General features: G+C 39.3%; 2 pseudogenes; both read left to right on the forward strand.

Annotated features, from left to right (window-relative positions):
• The first annotated feature begins 20,754 nt into the window (after positions 1-20,754).
• On the forward strand, positions 20,755-21,005 carry LOC147416928 (calmodulin pseudogene; annotated as a pseudogene).
• Positions 21,006-22,564: 1,559 nt separating this feature from the next.
• Positions 22,565-24,332, forward strand: LOC147416929 (uncharacterized; annotated as a pseudogene).
• The last annotated feature ends 2,826 nt before the right edge of the window (positions 24,333-27,158 follow it).

The raw sequence follows: 27,158 nt of genomic DNA on the forward strand, positions 1-27,158 counted from the left end.
GATTCTTGAGTCCACAAGCTGCACAAGAATTAACTCTTGCATAAGTGATAGAAGGTATGGAAAGAACTTGATCAGTCCTTGAAATTATTCCAAAGCGGGACCATGCATGGCTCCCTCGTCCAGACACATAGCCAAAAGGGAGTAAGAAACCATAATCCTCATATCTTGCTTGTTTTCCTTCTTCATGCCAAATTGATAGAGACCTGTTGCCCACATGGATAGATTGCATGGTTGATGCCTGTTGCACAAGAGAGCCCACCTTGTACAAAAGATAAACTGCAAACCACATTTTGAAAAATGACTCCATGTTACCACTAGTATGAAAAACCATTCTTCCTCGATTGGTGTGTCCTAGATTGATTCCACTGGTTGTTGATGTCAATCCTTCCACTCTTGTCGCAACCCAACTTAAAGAGCTTCCCAAATTAATGTTACACACAATGTTCACAGTTAGAAAGGAAAACCTAAAGTTCTAGTAGACCTCAATTGCATTTCTCTGCATGAGTCTTTCACGAATCTCGTGCCATAGGGGTAGTTGAAGTGTCTTCACCACTTTCACATGTGGTTGCAAATTTGAAGGGTCCACCTTGTTATGGTTGAATGTGAGTCCCATTACCTCAATGGAGCTATCACTTCCTTCACTCCCTGTTGACTCCTCCTCTGAAGTGGTTGAAGAGTCACCACTAGAAAACTCATCCATAGAGGTTTCTAGATCCATGTCGCATTGCCGACCTTTCTTCATGTCGTAAAGTATTGGCCTCCCTTTTGCATCCTTCATCTGGATTATGCCGGTGTCCCAGTCCTGCTTAGCTCTCATAGCCATAAGCCAAGGCCTGCCTAGAATGATAGGGTAGCCCTCCCCTTTGTGTGGCATGACAAAGATGTCCACATCTACCTCGGTGTTGAATGCCTCTATCCTAACTGCATTTATGACACCAACACATTGAACTTTTAAATTATTTGCCATTTTGGCTCGGCATGGTGCTGGCCGACTCACCTCTAAACCCAAACGGTGCATCATTTTTTCACTCATGACGCATATTTGTGCGCCACCATCGATGTAGATATTGGAGATGTGTTGCCCTTTGATGTAAGCATCCATCACTGGTAGTATGTCACCTAGATTCCTCCCAGAGATAGCCCCAGCTATCTTTGGCTTTGGTCGTTTAGTGCTAACAATCTTTGTCCATTGTCTCCTCACCCTAGGTGCTAGGTGGAGTAACTGGGGCCAGGTGATTTTTGGGCCCTGCACAGAAACATCTTGAACCAAATCATATGGTTTAGAACATTCACCCAAAGAGAAATCTATAATGTCAATTTTACGTCGTGACTTGGACGGCTTTTTGCTAGATTCCCCTTTAGTCTTCATCTTTTCTTCCTTTTGGGAAGATTCACCATGCCTAGTGCGTTTTACCCCTATGGCATCTACTCCTTTAACTTTGGTCTTATCCTCCTCCACTTTCTCCTTTCCTTTACCTTCAAGACTAATGACGCTTACTGTTTGATTGCCAACTGGTGGTGGGGGTAAGGGTGGAATGAGAGGTTGTGGTGGTGGTTGTGGTTGAATGGGTGGTTGTAGGATTTGCATGGGTGGTGCTTGTTGTGGTGCCCTCGGTGGTGGTGGTCTTGCTCTCGGTGGTGAAAAATCGTTTTGCCTGGCTCCTCTGTTGAAATTCTACCTCCTTGGGTGTGGACAGTAGTACATGCCATGACCATCCTCCCCACAATTGTAGCAGTGGTATTCTTGGTTTTGCCTTCGTTGTCCTCTTCCTTGCTCTTGGTTGCGATTGTGTGCATGCCCTTGTTGTATCAAATGGACTGAGAGATTCTCAAGTTGATTGGTGATTCGATTGAGCAGGTCTTGCTGATCTTCAATTGGTTCTTGTGGTTGAATCCTCTGGGCGGCAGTTGTAGGTGGTGCTAGAGGTGGTCGGGTCCTAACGGCTTCCTCTTCATCGATATTCCTGGCTTGTAGGCACAACTTCTTGTCTTTAAGACGGGCCACTTCAACTGCTAGCTCATACGTAGCAGGAAACCTTCCCTTCACCTTGTCTTTAAGAGTTGGCCATAACCCAGCCACAAACCGATCCTTCTTTAGGAAATCAGGTGCCCCCTCATCCTCTCTTAGCGATGCAACCCATCGCCCCCATAAATCTACAAACTTTGACTCATATGATGCGTATTCCAACATACTGCCCTGTTTCAACTCTGTCAACAATTGCCATAGCTTCTCTGATGTTGTGCCCTCTCCAAAACGCTTGACAAAGGCTGCTCTTAATAAGTCCCACCGTTCCTTGGTTGCTTGTGCCAAGGCATTGTACCATGATCTTGCCTCCACCTTCATTAGAAGTGGGAAGATGCGCAAGCGCGAAGCATCATCATCTCTCGCAGAGATGACACATGCTATTTCCAAGTTGTCTAGAAATTCTGCAGCATCCTCACCCACCTTACCAGTAAATGTTGGAAATGCTACACTTGCCATTGTGAGAGAGAGAAAATTAACTTGACTTAGATTTTTGTTTAATTTATTTTTTATAGAGATTCAATACATGGGTGCTCGGTGGATGGAAAACATACTATACAAGGATGAAAATAACTACATCAAAAGACACTTCATGATTAATCATAAGGAGGATAAAGGGTAGAGAAGAGGTGTTTATCTCTTGCAGTCGTTCTCCACCAAACATGGTTGTAATGATCTGTTGATAAAACATCTTGCGGTCCAAGATTACTTTGATTGATTGAATTCGTTGTGGTGCATAAGTTTGGTTTCTTGCAAAAGATTGATGTGTTGGGTCCATCACATGATAATTCGGAAAGGCACTCTCCTTCGTGGTGGAAGGTTATAGTCGGAGGTGTAGAGCTCTTGGTAGTCGAGGTCAAATTTATAGTACCATAGGACAAGGTTGTCTTCGTCTTCTAGCTCTAGGACTGCCCCTCTAGCAAGCTCTTGGAAAAGGTTGAACTCTCTCTCTTTGAGCAACTTCACTTTCCTGCAAGATAGAGTGCCATCTAGTGTATAAACAGGTGTGATGAGGTAGGTGGTGAGTCTTACCACTTGTATTAATCCAAGTTGGATGGATACATAGCAAGCTGTAAAGTCGTCATCATAGCCTTGATTCACAAGCAACACCCCTTGAAGATGTTCCGCCAAGCAAAACCAATGTCAAAGACCTTGTCGATGACAAGCTCCGCCACTTCACTCGGTAGACGACGTAGAATCCATGCTGTTGTTTCTAGTTCCTGGCTCATGAGATGAGAGTGAGGTATAGAAAGACTTTGGAGGATTTACCCTTTTGTTTTGGAGACGGGGTGATTGTCGGTGCTGGAAAACCCTTGAATCTTTTGGTGCAAGGGAGAGGGAGGGACCACGTGTTCGTAGTAGCTTCCTCAAGTTGTGAAGGCTTGTTGTGGGCGTAGGTGGAATAGGTGGCAAAGATGTGGACGTAGATGTAGAGAAGCCTGGTGCTACTTGAAAGCCTACTGATGTGAGAACGCCTGTACGGATGTCGAGGGAGAAAATGATGGCCTTTTCTTCACTTTGGGTTGCACTCATGTCGAAGGTGCGGTTTTTGGCTACAATGTAAGCATGATGCAGCTTGTGCCTTGCTTTTACGCTTGCGAGAATGATGAGAAATGTAAACAATTTGAGTAGGGAAAGAGGGTCTTACCACTTCTTCTATGCTAACAATACAACACCCTGGCAAGAGTTTCTTGATGACTTGTGTCAAACCTGCTTGAAGCTCCTCCTCTTCAGTGGTGCAATTAGAGAATTCAAGAAGCCAATCGTCCATGAAGAGAAGTAAACATGTCAGCATTGTAAACTGAAGGTTTCAAGAGCCCTCCTCAGTGGGGGCACCAAATGAGAGGCGGAAGTGACCAGTGGCCTCTACACCAAGACTATGCACAATGGCCTCATCATGGGGGATACACAATAGGGGCACCACCTAGCAAGATATGTGGCTAGGACGCATACATATACACAATGAAGCATGCCATGGAAAACAATTTCAAGATCCACGCCCAAATGTGGAATGGGGTGGTCGGAGAATAAGGTGAGGGGAGTGGTGAATGAGTGAGAATGGGCTTGCTACTTGTGCATGTTAGTAAGGAAGATAATGAGGTAGGGGAAACTTGCGAGTATGCTCACTTATCATACAAGAGGTGGCGAATCCGCACACCTCAAGATGGAAGTAGCAAGATGATAGGAATATGAGAGGGAGAGAGAGAGTGTGTGTGTATGGTGGCGAATCCCCACACCTTTACATAAGCAGAAAAAAAGGCAAGGAACAAGCATATACCATACTCACAATGAGATGTATCCAAAGCGACACAAAGTATGGCACCAAGATGGAGTGTGTTGATTGCTTGCAAAAGATGAATACAATAGGTAGCGTATGGCGGGAAAATGAGAAGGGGACAAGATCGTAGGAGGCATAATGAAGAGATGGGAGTTGATGGCAAGGAATATCATGAGTGTGTCCACCCTCCTTCTTCTTGAAATTGTGCCTTCAACCCTTAATTACAAGTGGTGTGGAGGTGTGGTGCTCATCTTTTGTGCATGGTGATGGTGTTGTGATTATGTGATTAGCGTTCATGCTACAAGCATGTAGCACAAGAGTGTGTATGGATAGGTGTGTGTGTGTGTGTTTGTTCTTTAAGTGAGCTCTCATGGCCTCCTTATATAGGGAAGGAAGGGAGGATTTAGCAATATTTCTATTTGAGGTGAGTGTCCCTCTTTGGTGACTAGGAAAATGGGGTGCATGTGACTGTGGCTCCCATCTTGTCTCCTCATTATTTAAAATACCAAAGTCAATAGAGAGAGAAGATGAGAGAATGTGGGTAGGATGTAGAGGATAGGAGATATTTATAATAGTCTAGCTTTGGCTAAACATAAGCTTATTAGGGAGAGAAGAGAGAGGTAAGAAATTTACAAGAGAGATTGTCAAAGGTGGATAGTTTTTGATGAGGATGGATCCTTCAAAAATGGTGATAGAATCACTCTAGACTTGCCAAGACCTCATTAAAAGAGCTTTGTCTCTTGTAATCATGCTTGAAGACTTGTAGAACCATAGCCATTCTAGAGGGAAGAAAATTGGGTATGGCCTGTGTCACCATTACATGAGAAAACTGGGGTTCACTACAAAAATCATAGCTCCGCGCGGGTTCATAACTCCAAAACTTCTGAAAAAATTTGAGCTTAAAGTTGAGATCACGAGCTACATCTTTCATGTTGAATGCGCCTTCAGATTCAGGGTTCTTTTTTACTTACAAAATTCAGCCAAATAATGTATTATTTGTGGCTGCAAAAGTCTTTTGGTGGTCCCCTTTGAGTGGACTTCTCTCTTGCCTTCAAGTGTAAGCTCCTTCATGTGTATGAAAACATGACCTAGAGTTTTGGAAATATTGGCAATCATCTAGGTGGAGGTATTATTGAAATTTGAAAGTGGGGTTGAGGTTTGAAAATGAAAACTAGTGAATAAAATATTTGGTAGGGTGGAATAATATACATACATGAAAAATATATTAGAAAATACTAAAATATGTAATGTAATCTAGAATATATATATTTAATATTTAAGGTCAAAAGAGAGATCAACAAAGAAAGCTTACTTATTTATGCTACATCGTGATTGATTAGCATAAGTTTTATTTGTTTAATAAAGGCTAAAACGTTTGTGAAAAAGGAAGAAAAAAATCAAAAGTAACTTATATAATGAGAAATATTTTGGTAAAAGGACAAAAAATATATGGGGGAGTTTCCATGCATAGAAAAGATTGCCTCAGTGCATCTTTTCCAAATAGTCTTCCACATCTTCATCACTTCTTCCATGAAATTTTGGATAAGAGAAATCCATGGCTACTCAAGTTTTAATGCATTGAGAACCTCTTCGAACACATGTGCAAGAACCAAAAACTTTTTACTGACTCAATCCCCAAAAACTTCAATGGAGCTCATATTTAGATAAGGACAAACACATGCACATCAAATGAGTTTTCATAGTTAAGCATCAAAATTACAATAGGCAAAGCGAATTCTAGTATCTCTCTTAATCTTCTTGGCCCGAACATAAAGACTATGTGTTGCTGGAAAAAAAGTATTCCTGTACACATGAACATTTATCTGGATTCTTTGTGTTAAATGAAAAGGAGTGAATTGAGGTTAGTTTTGATCATCCATTAAAGCCAACCATGCAGCTCCCAAGAAGGCACACCTGACTTATTCTCTAATTTTACCAAATATTCAGCAGCATAACAGCATAAATGGCTCAAAAGACCAAAAAACGGGGATTTAACATTTGCGAGTTTTTCATTTCAAGTTTTTTTGAAAATTTTAGCAATCTTTAGAGGGTTTTTAACCAAATATGTGTCATAGCATAAAGTATATATTTAATGTAATTTTCAATCGTCATAAGACTCCATATATGTATGGTTGACGGAGAGAGAAATTATAAATTCTAGAGAGATAGTATTTATGCGAGTTGCCATTGGAAGAAGAGATCATAAATCCTTGAGAGAGAGAGAGTGACTTCTGTTCTAGAGAGAGAAAGTAAAATCATAGAGTTGTATATCACTACACAGAGAAAGAGAGAGAGAGAGAGAGAGAGAGAGAGAGAGAGAGAGAGAGACCGAGAGGGCATAACGACGGAAAAAATGTAAACAAATAAAATCACCATTTCACAACTCATGCCATTAGAGTCAAATATGCTCGCAACGCATGTGATCAGAGTCAAATAATCCACAGCATATAAACATGCGATAAAGTAAAAAATCATGCAAAATAGAGACAGCACTAATTTCAGAGTTAAATATAATCCACAGCATATATAAATGTGATGAAGTCAAAAATAATGCCAGATAGAGACAATACTATTTTTCCCAAGCAATTGATTTTTGAAACAACATAAGTTTGAGGATGTAAGTACATTCGCAAAACTACCACAGGATAAGATCAAAATTAGAGTACAAAAAAGGATAGTCGCCATAAATGTAATGGTCACACTAAAGGGCAATTAATTTTCTCCCAAATAGCTTGCAAGATGCTTCATATCTTTTTCTTGAAATTTGAAATCCTTTGTTGCATAGATCAATACAGAAAAACGCTTTCATATCATAGATCAATATTCTAGTTGAGTGAAAGAAGCATACCAAACCAGTTGTAATTAAATGGAGGGAGAAATCATCCTTGGTTGTCCAAGAATAAAAGCGATGTCCATTGGTGAGAGGGTTGGCTGATGAATAATCATGTGCTCCTTAGGTTCAAGTCCGAGCACGTTTGTGTACACATAGTACATATGTTTGCATGCCAAAAAGGATTTGTTGGTATTCTCTCGCTTCTGAAAATCCGGACACGTACAGGCTGGACTCTGTTTTATATGAATCTCATAACTATTTTCAATGAGAACTCGGAAAATTACATGCTCTTGAGACCTTTTCACTTCATCCAAAAATATAATTATCATACTATTACATGCTTCCAATTTCTTCATGGCCTCTTTAGAGATTCCATGCCTCCACTTTTTCTTCCTCGAGCTGCCACCACCTTCTTTACAGTCGCCAGCAAGAGATTGTGGATTTACCATTGAATTCTTTGTCCGAAATCCACTCTGATGCAGCGCGGCAAGTTCCTGTGTGGAGATATCTATCCCTCTTGCTACTGGCCAAACATTTGGAGCAGGAGGTAAATCTTTGACTTGTCTTTTGATTGATTGGGTATGCAAAATATCATGATTACAAAACCATAACCATTGCTCGATTGTTTTACCCTTGAACATTCTTTCGGACCATATACATGGAGCAACAAGACCAATTGAGCGACTATGCAAGATATTGTCACAATTTTTTCTCCCTACTATTCCAAAACATTTTCTTTGACTTTGAATGGGCATTCTCCTGAGGGCCCACTGAGTGCGTGGCACATCACTCTCAAACGCATTGTTTGTTTTAGATGACAAAGGTGTGGTTGTTTCTTTTTGAGATCCAATATCATCATCACTGTCACTAATTTGCAGCAGAATGTTAGAAATACCTGGTCCTTGGGTATCAAGCTTGATTTTTTTTGGTCGACCGCGATGGTTTTGTTGCTTAGATTCCATGACATATTTCGGCCGATGGGAGCTACTTGTTCCTATTCTGCCCCTCTTTTTGCGTTGTATTGTTTCTTTGTCTCCATGCAAAATTGGCTGCGCATACATGGGAGTCCTTGCAACAGCCTCGTGTAATAGATGGGCCACGTTGGTTGGAGTTGGAGTTTGTTGAGATTCAACTCGAGAAAGCAAGGTCTCCATTGTGGGACCCGTTCCTATGTAACGCCCAGTAGTATATCCCAAAAGCTTTGCACATTGAATATATGAGTTTATAACATCTGTTACACATGCATCATACAAGGATATTTTTCCCTTTCCACCTTCACCTGCTAACCAACTGGCATGTACACTTTCTGATAAATTAACATTGGGAATTTGTGCCCGCTCCCACGGACTTAGACCACCCTATGAAATGCAAAAAAACATGAATTAAAATTTATAAATTTCAGGTATGAAAAGAAATTTTTCTAAAAATATAGATTGTCATAAAGGTACTTACATCTGTTCCAATTCCTCCCCAGTGTGAAATTCGTTGCTCCCACCATTTAAACCATCTCCTCACTCTTGTAATGCTCTCTGTAGATAGATGTTGTCTCCACCACTTTTGAATTGAAAGCGCCTTTTGAGATGCAAGCACAATGGTCTTACAAGCTCTCCAGTCCTCACACATATCAATGTGTTGATTTGTTAGATGTTGAGGTATCCACCTTTTAGCATATTTGTGGAGACTCTGATCCCAATGAAATAGGCATGATCGTTCACGTCCCTCCATGATATTATCTGGCCCGCCATTGAAGACTGTTCGAATAGCATTCCAATTTGCACCAGCTTCATCAAACATAAAACCTGCAAAGTCAGTTGCACCATGTCCGTACTTTTCCATTGTTGAATTAAGGCTCTCCCAAAAAATAACTTGAGTCTTTGCATCCTCCTCTTTAGTTTCACATATAGCAATTATTTGTAGTGATCGTATGCTGCAAGATATTCAACATAAACATTTTCACACATCTTCTTTTATTTAATGATAAAAAAATACGAGATATTTAAATACTTAAAGATTACCTTGGATCATAAACTGAGCATGACATTGTTGCCCGTCCATCTATTCTATGGGTAAAATCAAAATGTACCCACGCATTTCTCAAGTCACCAGTTTCAGTTCTTTTCATCCGATTTACTAGATCAATCCCAGAACCTAGTCCTTTAGTGGACATTTTAAATAGGAAGCACTTGTCATCCTCTTCACCCTGTCTAGGAAATCTACTCCCATGAAAAAAAGGAAACATGCACTTTTTTTGAAGCAATAAAATATTATCATATCCATCCCCAATAACAACACCTTGACTCTTTCTCTCCTTTGAAACAATTGAAGAAAACCTACACGATGCATCACAAGAAGGCTAAATTTATAATAGTTAAAAAATTAACAAATTCAAGGAACCAAATTGAGTTTTCTTACCCTTTGGTTTGAACCAGTGGCATCATTGCTTCCAAAAAATCATTGAATTGTACATCGGATGTAGCTTCAGCTTCCTCACCAAACAAGGAGTGAAGAACAAGTTGTTGAGCCACCAACATTTGAATTTTTCTTGGGCCACCCTTTTCTATTTTTAGTACTGCACCTACCAGTTTCGGCACTCTTGAAATAGCAGCCCTAGAGGTTCCTGCCTTAACATTATGACAATGTTTACCAACATGTATTGCCAGTCGCGACATTGTACCATCTCTAGGCAAAACATAATAGATTTTGCAGGGACAAGCAGCAACACTATAACTTTACTTGCCATTGTAAAGTATTGTACATGGATGGAAATCTCAAGTACATACATCATTTTCATTTTTCATGGATGAAATCTCAAGTGAATATAACATTTGATTATTGTTTAGTTTATGCTCAACGAGAATCTAGAGTGCTCTTATGCTTTGTGTGTTGTCTAACTTATTTGACTACCTTGGCCATAGAATGTTGATTCTACTCTAGATTTGTGATAAATCTTACCAAAATTTAATCAATATCTAGGTTGGACAAGTGGTGGGGCTTCAAACATTACTGCCTTAAACAAGTGGAGTTATCTTACTTGAATAAGTGGTGGCCTTTGAATCCAAATCTAAGCCAAATCTCTAATTGTTTTCTTGTAGTCTAGGTTGGACATTTGGTGGACCTTGTATCCATGTTTCCTCAACAAGGGTGGCTTTTAGTTTTCACTTTAAGTACTCATCTTTAATAAAGTGTAGGATGGAAAATGTTGAGTTAGTAGATTGTATTTTAGACAAGTGGTGTTTGGTGTACGAATGCTGAAAATGGTTGCAAGGATTCTAACAACGACTTTACCTAAAATAAATTTCTTACTAGGAGTTCTACATATAAATATGGTGAATAAAATTATAGTGGTTTTGGGATACCATTTGTGTGTGTGTTTTCTTAGATTCACAAATTGGGATGGATAATGCTCCTATGGTTCAGTCAACAACTATAGAATCCATAGATTCTATGGTTTCTAAAGTGCCCAAGATGAATGATATTTCCATACTAGAGTCTAGTGTTGTGCAACTTGAGCAAGCTTCCAATAATGAGAACCAAGAAATAGATGCTTCAAAAATGCAACATACATCAAAAGAGACTGAAAAGTCCACTCACGAGCTATTGCCAATTGGTACTACGTCATGTAGCGTAGATGTTGAGAAATCCATGCTTACAATTATATTGGATTTAAATGGTCTATTGTTGAAACGTTCCCCTCAACCATCCTCACACCACAACTCAGTGCAAATGGATTCAAAAAGATATATTATACTCAGGCCAGGTTGCATCCAATTCTTGAAGACTATTTTACAGAGGTTTAATGTTGCAATTTGGTCGACAGCCACTAGGAATAATGTGTATCAAATCCTTGCAGCACTAAACAACTTAGCTGAGGATACATTGCCTTTCTTTGCAATTTGGTTGCAAGATGTTTGCTACACTGCTCAAACTCAAAAATTGTTTAGACCCGACAATCCAAACGTTGAGGCAATGTTCAAGCCTCTAGCCAAAATTGCCATGGAGTTTGAATGTGATCCGCAAAGAACAGTGCTTATTGATGACTCTCCTTACAAGGGATGTATTTCACCAGCAAACAATTGCATTTTTCCACCACAATTTGATGCTGAGAAGATGGTTGACAATATGCTCTTGGAGAAGCTACTGCCATACTTGATTCAGCTTGATGAGAGAAGGGATGTGCGTGATTTATTCGCTTCTAATCGTTATGGACAACCTATAGTGACAAATGATAGTGAATACAAACAAATCATGGAGTATTGGAAGCAAAAAAATGATTTTTGGTCAGCTAAGGTGCTCTTTACAAGAAGAATACCACCTGCAAAAGGTGACAGGGATGAAACTATCATTGAAAATGCAAGTGACACAAGCCACCGCAATGAAATGAGAAGAGCCCAAATACAAGAGATCTTAGCAAAGGAGAGCACACCCATTGAAAGCATGAAGGCGTCACAATTGACCACTTTAGCTAGGCAATTGGGTTGTAACACAAAAGGAGTTTTGAAGGCAACCACAGCAAAGGCTTATATAAATAAGGTGAAAGCTGAGAACAACCTTCTAAGGCTGGATAGAAAGCAACCCTAAGGTACTAGTGACATGTTATATATTCTTGATGCACATACTTGAATACTCATGTGCATGGTATCTAACAAATCTTTCTTTTTATTCCTTCCTACAGGATCTTACAAAGGATAGTACTAGATAGTACAAACCCATGATATTTTGTACATAGGGGATGTACATTCAAGATCCACCACTTGTCCAACCTAGTATCCCTAGTAGCTTGATAGCTTTCGTCTCAAGATTCACCACTTGTCCACTCTATGTCATTGTATTAATAAGGATTGGGTGTTAAGGTCCACCACTTGTCCAACCTATAAGGTTATATTTTAAATGGTTTTTTTTCTCACAACTTGAACTACCCATGATATGTTTTACATGGGAGTTTTGTTTCAATGTCTGCCACTTGTCCAAGCTAACTCTATTGAAACATAGAGAGAACCAAAGATCCACCACTTGTCTAAGATAAGCTATATTGAAACATGGAGAGAACGATGCTCCACCATTTCTCCAAGATAGGCTTCATTGAAACATGGAGAGAAGAAAGCTCCACCATGTGTCTAAGCTAGGATCCATTTAAATGCCCTAAACCCATTTTATTTTGTACATGGGGGGTTTTATTTCAAGGCCCACCACTTGTCTAACCTATTATCCCTAGTAGCACAAGTGGTTTGGTCTCAAGATACACCACTTGTACACTCTATGTCATTATATTAGGAAGAACTATGTATTAAGGTCCACCACTTGTCCAACCTATAAGGTTATATCTTAAATGCCTTTCTCACCACTTGAAATGCCCATGATATGTTTTACATGGGGGTTTCATTCCAAGGTCCACCACTTGTCCAAGCTAGCTCTATTCAAACATAGAGAGAAGCAAAGGTCCACCACTTATCCAAGCGAACTCTATTCAAACATAGAGATAAGTAAAGGTTCACCACTTGTCAAAGCTAGGCTCCATTGAAGCATGGAGAGAAGTAATCTCCATCATTTTTCCAAGATAGGTTCCATTCAAACATGGAAAGAATCAAGATCTACCATGTCTCCAAGATTCTAGGCTCCATTGAAACACCCTAAAACCATGATATTTTGTACATGGGGTGTTTACATTCAAGGTCTACCACTTCTCTAACGTATTATACCTAGTAGAATGAGTGGTTTGGTCTTAAGATTCACCACTTATCCACTCTATGTCATTATATTAGGAATAACTGGGTGTTAAGGTCCACCACTTGTCCAACCTATAAGGGTATATCTTAAATGGTATCCTTCACCACTTGTCAAGGTCCATCACCACTTTTCCAACCTGTAAGGTTATATCTTGAATGATATTTTTCCTCATCACTTGTAATGTCCATGCTATGTTTTACAAAGGGGTTTTGTTCCAAGACCCACCACTTGTCCAAGCTAACTCTATTGAAACATAGAGAGAAGCAAAGGTCCACCACTTGTCCAAGATAGGCTCCATTGAAACATGGAGAGAAGGATGATACACCATTTCTCCAAGATAGGTTCCATTGAAACATTGAGAGAAGCAATCTCCACCATGTCTCCAAGCTAGGATCCATTGAAATATCCTAAACCCATAATTTTGTACATGAGGGGTTTACATTCAAGGTCCACCACTTGTCCAACCTATTATCCCTAGTAGCACGAGTGGTTTGGTCTCAAGATTCACCACTTGTACACTCTATGTCATTATATTAAGAAGAACTATGTGTGAAGGTCCACCACTTGTCCAACCTATAAGGTTATATTTTAAATTGTATCCTTTCTCACCACTTGAAATGCCCATGATATGTTTTACATGGGGGTTTCATTCCAAGGTCCACCACTTGTCCAAGCTAACTTTATTAAAATATATAGAGAAAGAAAGGTCCACCACTTGTCCAAGCTAGGCTCATTGAAACATGGAGAGAAGGAACCTCCAATGTTTCTCCTAGATAGGCTCCATTGAAACATGGAGAGAAATAAGCTCCACCATGTCTCCAAGTTGCTAGGCTCCATTGAAATACCCAATACCCATAATATTTTGTACATGGGGGGTTTACATTCAAGGTTCACCACTTGTCCAACCTATTATCTCTAGTAGGTTTGGTCTCATGATTCACCACTTGTCCACTCTATGTCATTATATTAAGAGAAATTGGGTGTTAAGGTCCACCACTTGTCCAACCTATAATGTTATAGCTTGAATGGTATTTTTTCTCACCACTTGTAATGCCCATGACATGATTTACATGGGGGTTTTGTTCCAAGGTCCACCACTTGTCCAAGCTAAATCTATTGAAACATAGAGAGAAACAAAGGCCCACCAATTTTCCACGCTAGGTTGCATTGAAACATGGACCTTAATACCAAATTATTTCTAGTAGCATTAGTGATATTTTGTACATGGGGGGTTTACATTCAAGGTCCACCACTTGTCGAACCTATTTCCCTAGTAGGTTTGGTCCCAAGTACAGGTCCCAAGTTCACCACTTATCCACTCTATGTCATTATATTAAGAATAATTGAGTGTTAAGGTCCACCACTTGTCCAACCTATAAGATTATATATTAAATGGTATTTTTTCTCACCACTTGTAATGCCCATGATATGTTTTACATGGGGGTTTTGTTCCAAGGTCCACCACTTTTCCAAGATAACTCTATTCAAACATAGAGAGAAATAAAGGTCCACCACTTGTCCAAGCTAGGATCCATTGAAACATGGAGAGAATGATGCTCCACCATTTATCCAAGATAGGCTGCATTGAAACATGGAGAGAAGCAAGCTTTACCATGTTTCCAAGCTAGGCTCCATTGAAACACTCTAGGGGGTTTTATTTCAAGGCCCACCACTTGTTTAACCTATTATCTCTAGTAGCATGAGTGGTTTGGTTTCAAGATTCGCCACTTGTACACTCTATGTCATTATATTGTGTTAAGGTCCACCACTTGTCCAACCTATAAGGTTATATCTTAAATGGTATACTTTCTCGCCACTTGAAATGCCCATGATATGTTTTACATGGGAGTTTCATTCCAAGATTCCAACAAAGGTCCACGACTTGTCCAAGCTAGGCTCCATTGAAACATGGAGAGAAGGAACCTTCACCATTTCTCCTAGATAGGCTCCATTAAAACATGGACATAAGTAAGTTCCACCATGTCTCCTAGATGCTAGGCTCCATTGAAATACGCAAAACCCATGATATTCTACATTCAAGGTCAACCATTTGTCCACCCTATTATCCCTAGTAGGTTTGGTCTCACAATTCACCACTTTTCCACTCTATGTCATTATAATAATAGGAATTGGGTGCTAAGGTCCACCACTTGTCCAGCCTATAAGGTTATACCTTGAATGGTATTTTTTCTCACCACTTGTAATGCCCATGACATGCTTTACATGGGGGTTTTGTTCCAAGGTTCACCACTTGTACAAGCTAATTCTATTGAAACATAGAGAGAAACAAAGTTCCACCACTTTTCCAAGCTAGGCTCCATTAAAACATGGACCTTACTACCAAATTATTCCTAGTAGCATGAGTGATATTTTGTACATGGGGGGTTTGCATTCAAGGTCCACCACTTGTCCAACCTACTTTTCCTAGTAGGTTTGGTCGCAAGATTCACCACTTGTCCACTCTATGTCATTATATTAATAATAATTGGGTGTTAAGGTCCACCACTTGTCCAACCTATAAGGTTATATATTGAATGGTATTTTTTCTCACCACTTGTAATGTCCATGATATGTTTTACATAGGGTTTTTGTTCCAAGGTCCACCACTTGTCCAAGCTAAATCTGTTCAACATAGAGAGAAACAAACGTCCCCCACTTGTCCAAGCTAGGCTCCATTGAAACATGGAGAGAATGATGCTCCACCATTTATCCAAGATAGACTCCATTGAAACATGGAGAGAAGTAAGCTCCACCATGTCTCGAAGATGCTAGAGTCGATTGAAATACCCAAAACCCCTGATACTTTGTACATGGGGGGTTTACATTCAAGGTCCACCACTTGTCCAACCTATTATCCCTAGTAGCATGAGTGGTTTGGTCTCAAGATTCACCACTTGTCCACTCTATATCATTATATTAAGAAAAATTGGGTTTCCATATCTAAATGGATCTTTTCTTGGATAAGTGGTAGACCTTGAGACCTAAATACCCATTCTACACTAGAGCATTGGTTAAGCCTTATGCACTTCAAGCATACCTTTAACAACAAGTAGTAGTTATTAGTTGACTTAAGTCTAGTTGAACTCCATGGTATTGAGACTAAGAGAGAGTGCAGCATATAAAAGAGTCAGGATTTTAATTTGACTTTCTTTCTATTAATGAGTAGATCATAGATGGATTTTGGTATCTAATAAAACCTTAGGGTAGACAATGTAAAACTCATGTCTATTGTTGTGTTTGCATTAAGTGTTCTTGTTCTTTAATTTCAGAACCATTACAGAAAAATGGATTGGCTATATGCTGGCATAAATTGAAGAAAACTATTGAATTACCCATCCAACCTCCTTCAAGACCTTGTCCAAGGAATGAATCACCTCCTTATCACCTACCACTTGCTTTCAAGGACATCAAAAGAGTACTTATCTTGGATCTAGAGGGGTTACTTCTCAAGACAATTGAAATGAAACATGGAGATTCTATGCCATCTTGGGCTCAACACATGCGACTTGTGGAGGATAAAGATGAAGTTTATCATGTGGTGCGACCAGACACACAAAGTTTTTTGGATTTTTGTGCTGATTACTTTGAGCTATGGATATGGAGTTGCTATAACTTAACAAGGGTGCAACGCATCACACAAAAATGTTTTCTTGAGCAGTATACCAAGTTCAAGGTGTTTATGAGTAACAAAAATTGCCAAAATCCAAATATCATGTTAGGATTTACAAGGGTTTATCACAAAAATTTGAGTGATGTTTGGAAGATATTTGAGGATTTGGATGCAAACAATACCTTAATTTTTGATGACACTCCAAATAGGGTGATGTGGAACATGCCTGGGACATATCTTATATTTCCAAAGATGTGGAGGCAAACTTCCGAGCAACTTCAAAACTTCTTGCAGAGAACCATAATTCCATGGTTGGTAGGATGGTTGTATGCAAGAGATAAGAGAGTCTATACATACAACACAATTGTAAATCAATATAGTGATTCTGAGACAAATTATGTCCTTGGTGTGTACTTGTCAACACGAAAGCATTGAATAAATATGGCCATAAGATCCTTTTTTTATTCTAGTGTGTATCTTTCAACATTTGTATAATTTGATATAGTCTTTTTTATAAAAAAACAAAGGTGTGTCAATTTTATGAACACTTGAATGGAGTGCACCCTACTCTAAGGGGACTTCAATGTATTATTGGAGTGCATCCTATTGTAAGGGGACTCTGATGTATTGCTAGAGTGCACCCAAATTTTTGGGGACTCATTTTTTATTTGATTGGGGCCTATGTTCGGTCATATAGTAAAAGAAATTCATTTTTTGTCAATTCATATCGAGGTTGCATTTATTTGTAACTATGAGAGAATTGATGTTTGATGTCAAAATAAAACTTGTAAGTATGGATCAGAGAATTCATGGACTTTAAATATGTGAGAGGGATCTTTTTCTTGGGCACAAATGTTTGCTTCAAGAATTTTGTCATTACATACTTTATGTGAAAGAGTTTTAGAACCTAAAAGACTTTGAAAACAAAACTATGGAATCTAAGTGCATGTATTCTTGAATGGCTTGAAAGTTGATGTATACATGCATGTCGCCTTGATGAAGATTTAGATCTGACAAGATGCAAAGCTAGAATTCTTGGACGTTACCTTTGTCAATTTGGTAATAACATATTTAACTTTCTTTTATTATGGGTGGAAAATATATTATTATGTGCATTTGGAACCTAATTGCTTGACCTTCAAACCAAGATTCCTATGTTATTTTTTCATATACTTTTTTGTAATGAATTAAGATTGTGGATACAAGGTCCACCACTTGTTCAAGCTAGATCTAAGAAAGTATATATACTGAGTCTTCAAACTAGTAAACCAAGGGAAGAGAGAAGCAGGGTCCATCACTTGTCCAAGATTATCTCTAGACAACATAGAGAGATGTTAGGTCTACTAATTGTCCAATATAGTCATGGAGAAATGATAGAAGGTTCATCCACTTGTCCAACCTATCATCTCTAGTAAAATGGGAGGTTTGGCCTTAAGATTCACCATGTAACCAACCTATACTTCATTGTATTATGAAGAGTAGAAAAGAAAAGCTCCACCACTTGTCTAAGGTAGTTCCAAAATCAAGATGGAGAGAAGCAAGCTTCACCATTTGTCCAAGATAGGTTCCATTAAAACATGGAAAACCTCATATATGTTGTACATGGAAGCTTTTTTCCAAGGTCCACCACTTGTCCAAGCTAGGATCCATTAAAACATGGATAGAAACAAGGCTCCACAACTCGTCCAACCTTTATAGCTGCAAAGTGTACCGGTAGTCTAAACTAGGCATGGGAAAATAATAGAAGGTCCACCACTTATCCAATATATTATCTCTAATAGCATGGGAGGTTTGGTCTCAAGATTTAGGAATTGGCTAACCTGTATTTCATTGTATTATGATGAATTTGGTTTTAAAGTCAACTACTTGTCCAAGCTATAAGTTTATATCTTGAATGGTATTCCTTCCCATCACTTAGAAAACCAATGATATGTTGTACATGGGGGGGTTTGTTACAAGGTCCACCACTTGTCCAAGCTAGTCTCATTGAAACATGGATGAAGACAAGCTCCACCATTTGTTAAATCTAGACTCCATTGAAATCTAGAAAATCCATTCTATGTTGTACATGGGGTTTTTGTTCTAAGATCCATTGAAACATGGAGTAGAGAAACACTCCACCACTTGTCCAAGCTAGGAAACATTGATAGTAGTTGGCTTAGTTTGAAGATCCACCACGTGTCTAAGCTAGCTCTATTGAAACATAGAGAGAAGCAAAGGTCACCATCTGTTCAAGCTAGGCTCCATTGAAACATGGACAGAAGCAAGCTCCACCATTTCTCCAAGATAGGCTCCATTGAAACATGGAGAGAATCAAAGGTCCACCATTTCTCCAAGCCAAGCTCCATTTGTCCAACCTATAAGGTTATATCTTAAATGGTAATCTTTCTAATCACTTGGAATACCCATGATATGTTTTACATGGGGGTTTTGTTCCAAGATCACCACTTGTCCAAGCTAGTCTCCATTGAAACAAGGGGAGAAGCAAGCTCCATCATTTCTCCAAGATAGGCTAGCATGGATAAGTGCACCTTGAAACCAACCTTCCTATGAGGAAATAGAGCATATGCTACATATTTTATGTATGCCCCATGCCTCAAATTAAGAAGTTATAGATTAGAAGTGGACCTTGCTTGAATGTCACATGCAATAAATTAAGAAAAAATAGCCAAGTGGATTGTATTCCTCAATGGATCCTTGCTTTCACAAGTTGTGAACCTTGAGTCACTTTTACATTAACTTGGACAAGTGGTGGACCTAGAAACCAAGCTCTCCATGTTGAGATAAGTTGTAGGTAGGACAGTAGAACATAGACAACGATAATGGATGCAATATACTCGTCCCCCAATAATCCAATTGATTGAAACCATGGTATTTTAGTTGTTTTCATTGTGTATTGTATGTGCATAAAGTGGAATGAGACCTTAAGTAAACTCAAATTTTTGACAAAATCTCTATATTCTGTACATGATATATTGAAAGTTGTCCAACCTGGGAATTGGGATTTTCCCACTTTACCTAATATGGTCTTATAAGTGTACTCATCAACAAAATATCAATCATTGAAGAACAAGAATACATCCTAATTCCTCTTTGTCCTGCCACACATTGGCTACACACACACACACACACACACACACACACACACACACACACAGAGGGAGATAGAGAGAGAGAAGAAGAGTTTTAGCATCGTAGGAAACTATCCCAATGTACCTAGAGAGAGAGACTTGTTATGAGAGAGAGAGAGGGAGAGAGAATGTTAAAGCTGGTATCTATTATGCTTAGTTAAAATGTAGAAATGACACATTATGAGAACATAGATTTTCACTCTATATTTGCTTCACCACCTTTCATGGCAACATGATGGCAACAATGTACCCTTCTGTATGAACCAACTCAACCAACAATATCATCGTGAGTTCTTTTGTCCATATCAACGTCTTCCAACTTTCCACTTATGCTTTCCTTCAAGATGCAAGCATAGGTGATGGAGAGATGTGCTCACTTTGCATCTGTTGAAAACAACTCAGAGCTTTCTGGCCCTACCACATTTTCCATACATATCAACCAAGGCTATGCTAAACATACCAGTTTTTTTCAACAATCCGTGACTAACAATATCATCGTGAGTTCTTCTTCTACAATCTCCATCATCGTCACTTCCTTGACTTTTGTCATCATCTCAACTGCGGCATTCACTTCTTCTATCAAGTGTACCATCGCTGCTGCTTTTGTGTAGTTCCTCTTCTTTCAACTTTAGCCTTGTGCTCAAGATCCTATTGCAAATCGTTTCTTTTACACTACAAATTTCAATCTTTGGAGGTAAAGGGCATGTATGCGTCAAAATTTCAAGAAGCTCTGCGGCCAAAAATCCCGTCACAATGGATGGAGATTAGTGTGCACGCAAGGTGCAACCCAAGAAAGCACGATCGCAAAGGCAATTACTGTATAAAGCACATGAAGTTTTTGGACTACGTAAATCCATTATCGTTTGTGTGTGTGTGTGTGTCTGTGAGAGAGAGAGAGAGAGAGAGAGAGAGCTGGATCTTGGCCTTCGATCGCCAACTTTGAACCCTACTTTTCAAGAAGTTATCCATGAATAAGCTTACAAGAGAGCATATTGCCAAGTTTAAGGAGGCATTTGGTTTGTTTGACAAAGATGGTGATGGCTATATTACCACCAAGGAACTTGGAACTGTGATGCGCTCTCTTGGCCAGAACCCTACCGAAGCTGAGTTGCAAGAAATGATCAACGAGGTTGAATCAGAAAGAAATGGGACCATTGATTTTCTTGAATTTTTTGAATCTCATGGCCAGAAAAATGAAGGACTCTGACTCTAAAGAGGAACTTAAGGAAGCCTTTAAGGTGTTTCACAAGGACCAGAATGGGTTTATTTTTGCAGCAGAGCTTCATCACGTGACGAGAAATCTTGGGGAGAAATTGACTGATGAGGAGGTGGATGAAATGATCCGTGAGTCTGATGAACTAGTCAACTATGAGGAGTTTGTGAGGATGATGCTGTCGAAGTGAACTTTGTTGAATACCTCGTGGTGCCACCAACTTTTGTTGGGCTTAATGCTACCTTTGCAAAGTAACCTTTCTTTTATGCTCATTTAAGCCCAAATTGGCTATTAGTCATACTGTATGCCTTCAAAAAATATGATTGCAGGCTTATATCTTGGATGAGTGGTTCTGGTGTTAAGCTTAGTTGACTTGAGCTTGAAAATATTGAACATGTTTGTACTACCCAGTTGCACAGCTATAGCGTTAGGATGAAGTGCTAGTTCGTTTGATTGCAATTTTCATGTAAATTGATCAAGAATCTTTTTGAGCAGTCTTAATAGTCAAAAAGAAAGAGAGAGAGAGAGAGAGAGAGAGAGAGAGAGAGAGAGAGAGAGAGAGAGAGAGAGAGAGAGAGAGAGAGAGAGAGAGAGAGAGAGAGAGAGAGTTCTTGCTCCTATATGACAGAGGTAGAAGGAGAAGAAATTGGGAGACCTGAGAGCTCTGAAATGTAGGTGCATCTTTGCGACGGCCAGAGTGGCCTTCCACAAGCTATCTGGGTGGGCAGGTGGATGCAGTAACTATGCTGGCTGGTGGATTTGGCTTTCACAATGCATGGCGCAACCATGCCCATGTTTCTTCTTTTCCTTGGTAAGATCGTTGACTTGATCTGCATCTTTTTTTATTCTGATTGCATGGCCAAGCAAGCCTCCAAGGTAAGTAATAGCTTTGGTTTCCTATTATTCCTTGTGTTAGAATCAACAACAACAAGGTAAAGGAATGACATTGGAAGGCTTGCCATGTTGGGATCTATTTCCAATTATGTGTTTATTTCTCTGATTTTCTTTCTAGTTTTTTGATTTGTCTTTAACAGCTTCATTGAAGCTTGAATTAGTGATTTAGAGTTTACATTGTCTTTAGTATTGACATGAAGTGATTTTATATCCATCCCCTTAATTGAAACATTTCCTCTTGGTATTTTTTGTAGTATGCAGTCTATTTATTCTACTTGAGCTTGGTGTGGTTAGGGACTGGATAGATTGATAAGTCTGCGTTCTCATTCACACTTAGATTAAACATGAATGAGTTTGGATAATTAGGATAGAACGTTAGGAGTATAATTTATTTGAGAAAGAAATAGAGACATTCTACTATGTAGTGCAGAAAGAAACTTAAGGCAATCACTCTAATCATTCTCCCATTCAAGGTAGGCTGAGTCATTCAAAGTCACTGCAGGTGATCTGATTAGCTTCAATTGTGTAATTTACCATATATATTTTTTAAAAAGGGTGCTTTGTTATTGCATAGACAAGAAACTTGCTAAATTACTAACAGGGACTCCTTTGGCTGGGTAATATTATGTTCTTACGTGTCAACAAAGGAAGAGTGCTAACCCTACAATGTAAACAGAACCAAGCACTGACATTCGCTGAAGCCAAAAATTTGTATTGTAGCCAAATATCCATGTTTCTCTTTATAACAAAGAGAGAGCCATTGTAAGACTGGCTTCGAGTGTTTTGTGTTATCCTAGAAAGAAGTACCATGATCAAAGCTACAAGTGGCTAGACACCGAGACATTTCGATTGGCAGTTATGTCGACACCAAGAAATTCCCAAGACATCAAGACCCTTGCTTCTACACCTTTGTCATTCAGCAGAGTTGTCACTTTGACTGAGGAGGAGCCTTTGCAAGGGGGCCAATGCAGCAACCAAAACCGTGCCAATTTCTAGGAGGTGGTATGCACAGAGCACGACAATGATCCCATGGGGTCATACATCGGCGACGTTGTCATGTAGCTGGAGAGAGTGAATGTGTACTACAACGAGGAAATCTGCGGGCTCTATGTGCCTCGTGCCGTGCTCATGGATCTGGAGCCAGGTACTATGGACAGTGTTTGAACGGGCCCCTATGGGCAGATCTTCTACCTTGATAACTTCGTCTTTGGCCAGTCCGGAGCTGGCAACAACTGGGCCAAGGGTCACTACACCGAAGGCGCGGAGCTCATTGATTCTATCCTTGATGTTGTCTGTAAAGAGGCTGAAAACTACGACTGCCTTCAAGGTGAGTGCCTTTAAGATCTCATTCTACCATTCTTTATTCTATTTTATTCTATGAAATGCTGTTTTGTCATGCCTTCTTTGCCATTTCTCTGATGTTGCTGTTCCATTTATGTTTGGTATAATGATTCTGTTGTCAGTTTGTTTATAATTGACAATGTAGCTAGCCTGTGCAATTGTCTTGTTTGAAAACAATGTTCAAATCTGTCCTCAATGAAGGTTTGAAAACAATGTTCAGATCTCTCCTTAGTGAAGGTTGTCAAGTTTCTTTAAGTGAAATTTTCACCAATGTTGTTCTAACTTCTCTAGCTTCCTAGTATCCCCCCTCACATGGTAGACATTTGCTCACCACTGCCAGCCAGTGCTCGATTCCAAATTTGTTTCAAGTTATCAAGGCTTTGCCACAAACTCTTTCTTCATCAATGTTGAACTGTAAAATGTATATTGTTTCTATGCTTGAGATGTTTGTCTATACACTATGATGCAAGCTTTTGTAGTGGCAAAGCTTCCTCTTTTTAGACTTCTTCGGCAAGAATGATGATGATGTGAGGAGGAGTTTGTGTTGTCGCTCATAATGGGAGGCCAACACCTTGCAAGCGAAGCGATGCATGACTTGTGGTCGTGCTTGTGGTGGCCATAGCAATCTAGGGATGGGCCAAGATGCATGAATGCTATTTGCACCGCATAAAAATGCAAGACTAAGCTCATTAGGATCAGGACGGGCCAACACTCGAAACAAATGAGGATGGCGGCATGATGCATGAAGATATATGCGCTTGCCACCCTTTATCTGAAATTGGAATCTCTAAACAAATCAATGGTTTTTTTTTTTGAAGCCATTAGGAATACCTATTAATTAGGTGGTACTAGCTGCAAGATAATCAAAAAATCTCTAGAATCTCTAAAAATACTCTCCCAGGTGAGTACGCAGGTCCTCGGAGATGCCCCGGTGGTGTTAAGCAAAAGAGAATGAAAGCAAAGGTGGAGACTCACCGTAGGTGTTGAGGAGGAGACTATGTCACCATGGAGCATAGGGCGAGCAGTGAGGCTAGGCACGGCAGGCTTAAATAGCCGGGCAGGGATGGCGCAGGACGAACGTTTTTTTTTTTATAACAAACAAAGCGCCTTCACAGTCTAGGCGCTTCGATGCAGTGGTTAGCCAGTATGTTTGTTTATGAGACTTCCAGAGTTTGATTTGCATGCTAGTTTTGCTTGGAAGGTGCACTACAAAGGTGAGGCAAAGAACTATTATATAATTGGTTTTAGGAAAGGGGACATAGGTCAGGTACAATATAATGGTTAAGATAATCATATAAGCATGTTTAGCTCTCCTCAGTTAAAAAAAATGTTCAAGGTATTCACTAAATAAACGGTCCAAAGATCCAGCTGAATTCTAATTTTGTGAATGCTTAATGAGATAATTACGTATGTAGACTGATTGTGACCCCTTTACGTGAGATGCACCTCCTACCTGGCCATTCTTAGTCATTATGATTGAAGTATTGATTATTAGTGGGGACATAGGAAACTTTTTTTTCTTTATATGGATTGAAGTATTGCTTTATATGGATTGTAGGGAATGGGTGAGACAGTTGTATTGCTATAAGCTAATTATATGACAAAGCAAAGGAATCAAAAGCGGGACGTTTTCGGAATAGTTTTGGCCTTCTTTTCAGCTTTGAATAAAATGAGAACATAAAACTGGCAGGCCTGATTTCATGGAAAAAATAAAAGAATGAAGAAAGCAGGCGGCCTCGACCTTAGGGCAGACTGAGTGCGCCTCTGAGCTCTCTCTTGACCTCATGTGAAAATAGAGAAAAAATGAGTAAAAGAGGACAACAAGAAAATAATAAAAGTTATTGCTAAAATATCGTTGCATCCAATATTGTAAGCCAGCATACAGTCAAGATCAACAATGAAAACACCATATAAACGACGGAGCAACTCTTGACAATTTAAGATGTCGGAGCTTCTCATGGCTAGGTGAGAAAAGCTATGAGGTAGCCAATGTACAAAGTCCCCGCAATCAAGGTAGCTCGTGCAAATGAGCTTGCCAAATGCAAGACCTATGATCTACATGGTTGAAAATGCTTGCAACCATGGGATCACAGGTCCTTGCCAATCCTTCCCCTACATTGCATGGTGTAGGACTATAGTCAATGTGGCCTTGCCCTGCCTTGCATGGTGTATACAGTATTGTAGCAAGTGAGCAATTTTTTGTTTGCGGATAGGCATGGTGCCCATGTCGTTACAGCCGTACATATACAAAAACAGTCCTATAGGCGAGTTTTTTATTAGAAATTTTGTAGGTCATTTTTCATAAGTTGTTAGGTCCTTTAAAATTAAGTATAGTCCAAAGTCATGAGGTAATTTGCAGATGTTTTTTAGGTTTTAGAGTTCTGCCTCTTTTTACAATAAAAAGCATTAAAGTTTTTAAGACTGTTAGTTTTTTTTTCCATGTAGTTACAAATTCTATAGTCTCAATTTGGCGCATGGTCATATGGCTTGACCGGGTGTGCCATCTTGAGCTATCGCTTTTACCTTCACTTCTTCTACCTATGCATATGGATTGACCGGGTTACTTGAGCTATCCATTCTTACCAAATGTGTAGTTGTGCCTCTTTTTACAATAAAAAACGTTAAAGTTTTTAAGACTATTAGTTTTTTTTCCATGTAGTTACAAATTCTATAGTCTCAATTTGTCACATGGTCATATGGCTTTACCGGGTGTGCCATCTGGAGCTATGGATTTTTACCTTCAGTTCTTCTGCCTATGCATATGGCTTGACCGGGTCTCTCGAGCTATCCATTCTTATAAAATGTGTAGTTGTGCCTCTTTTTACGATAAAAAGCGTTAAAGTTTTTAAGATTGTTAGTCTTTTTTCCATGTAGTTACAAATTCTATAGTCTCAATTTGTCACATGGTCATATGGCTTGACCGCGTGTGCCATCTTGAGCCATCAATTTTTACCTTCAGTTCTTCTACCTATGCATATGGCTTGACCGGGTCTCTTGAGCTATCCATTCTTACCAAATGTGTAGTTGTGCCTCTTTTTACGATAAAAAGCATTACAATTTTTAAGACTGTTAGTTTCTTTTCCATGTAGTTACAAATTCTATAGTCTCAATTTCCCACATAGTCATATGGCTTGATTGGGTGTGTTATCTTGAGCTATAGTTTCTTGCCAAGACACTTTTAGCATACCTTGGATCTATGTGTCACACATACACAATGCCTTTATTTTGTATATAATTACAAATATAGTCTCAATTTGTCACATGGTCATATGACTTCACCGGGTGTGCCATCTTGAGCTATCGATTTTCACCTTCAGATCTTTTAGCTTTCAAAGTGAAACATGGTATACCAATGTGTCACATTAGGTTAATGCAGGAGCTTTGATGTGATAGTTTGAAATAGAATAAAAAATATCTATATATATGTAGTTTGACTTGAATGCTTGTTTTTTTTAATAGGATATCTATATAGTCATTATGGTAGAGGGTAAGAAGAAGCATTTCTTCAGTCTCTAAGGTCAACTCTCTGCAATGTGATTAGTGAATTGCCGAAGAAGCAGGTAAAAAGTATCATGTAAAATGAGACGCTCATGGACAAAATGCCTGAAAAAGCAATTGTAAGTGCGGTCTCCGAGGAAACCTTTGTTATAAGCAAAGACAAAGCTTGCCAGTCTCCCTGTAGTATCATTGGTAACATGGAAAAGTGCCCCCATGATTTATATGAAGCTCTTTCCGAAGGTGTTCAATGTTGATAAAGCTCAAGGCTTGGCGTACAGAAAGAGAGAAGAGTAAGCGTGCCAAAGATATAGATACACAATATGTGTTATCTAAAAAGCTACGAAGGGAGTTACAAATTATGTAGTTGTTTGCAAGTATTCTTGTTTATGAATGGGGATTGTCTTTACAGATAAGCAGACTCGGATATGGCCATCAAGGAGATTGTGATTAACCTCAATAAAGTGAGAGGGAAAACAAGCACACTTGGTTTTGTTATGGGAAGAGAGGGAGCCATATGACATGTTTTGATTTGATTTATGTATTTTATGTACACGGCAACCATATGACATGGACATCCCATTTTTTTGATTTTGTAGTATGAGAAGCATGACAT

The sequence above is a fragment of the Adiantum capillus-veneris genome, unplaced genomic scaffold, assembly GCF_014529385.1.
Source record: "Adiantum capillus-veneris isolate H3 unplaced genomic scaffold, ASM1452938v2 Hic_scaffold_351, whole genome shotgun sequence".
NCBI classification, from domain to species: domain Eukaryota; kingdom Viridiplantae; phylum Streptophyta; class Polypodiopsida; order Polypodiales; family Pteridaceae; genus Adiantum; species Adiantum capillus-veneris.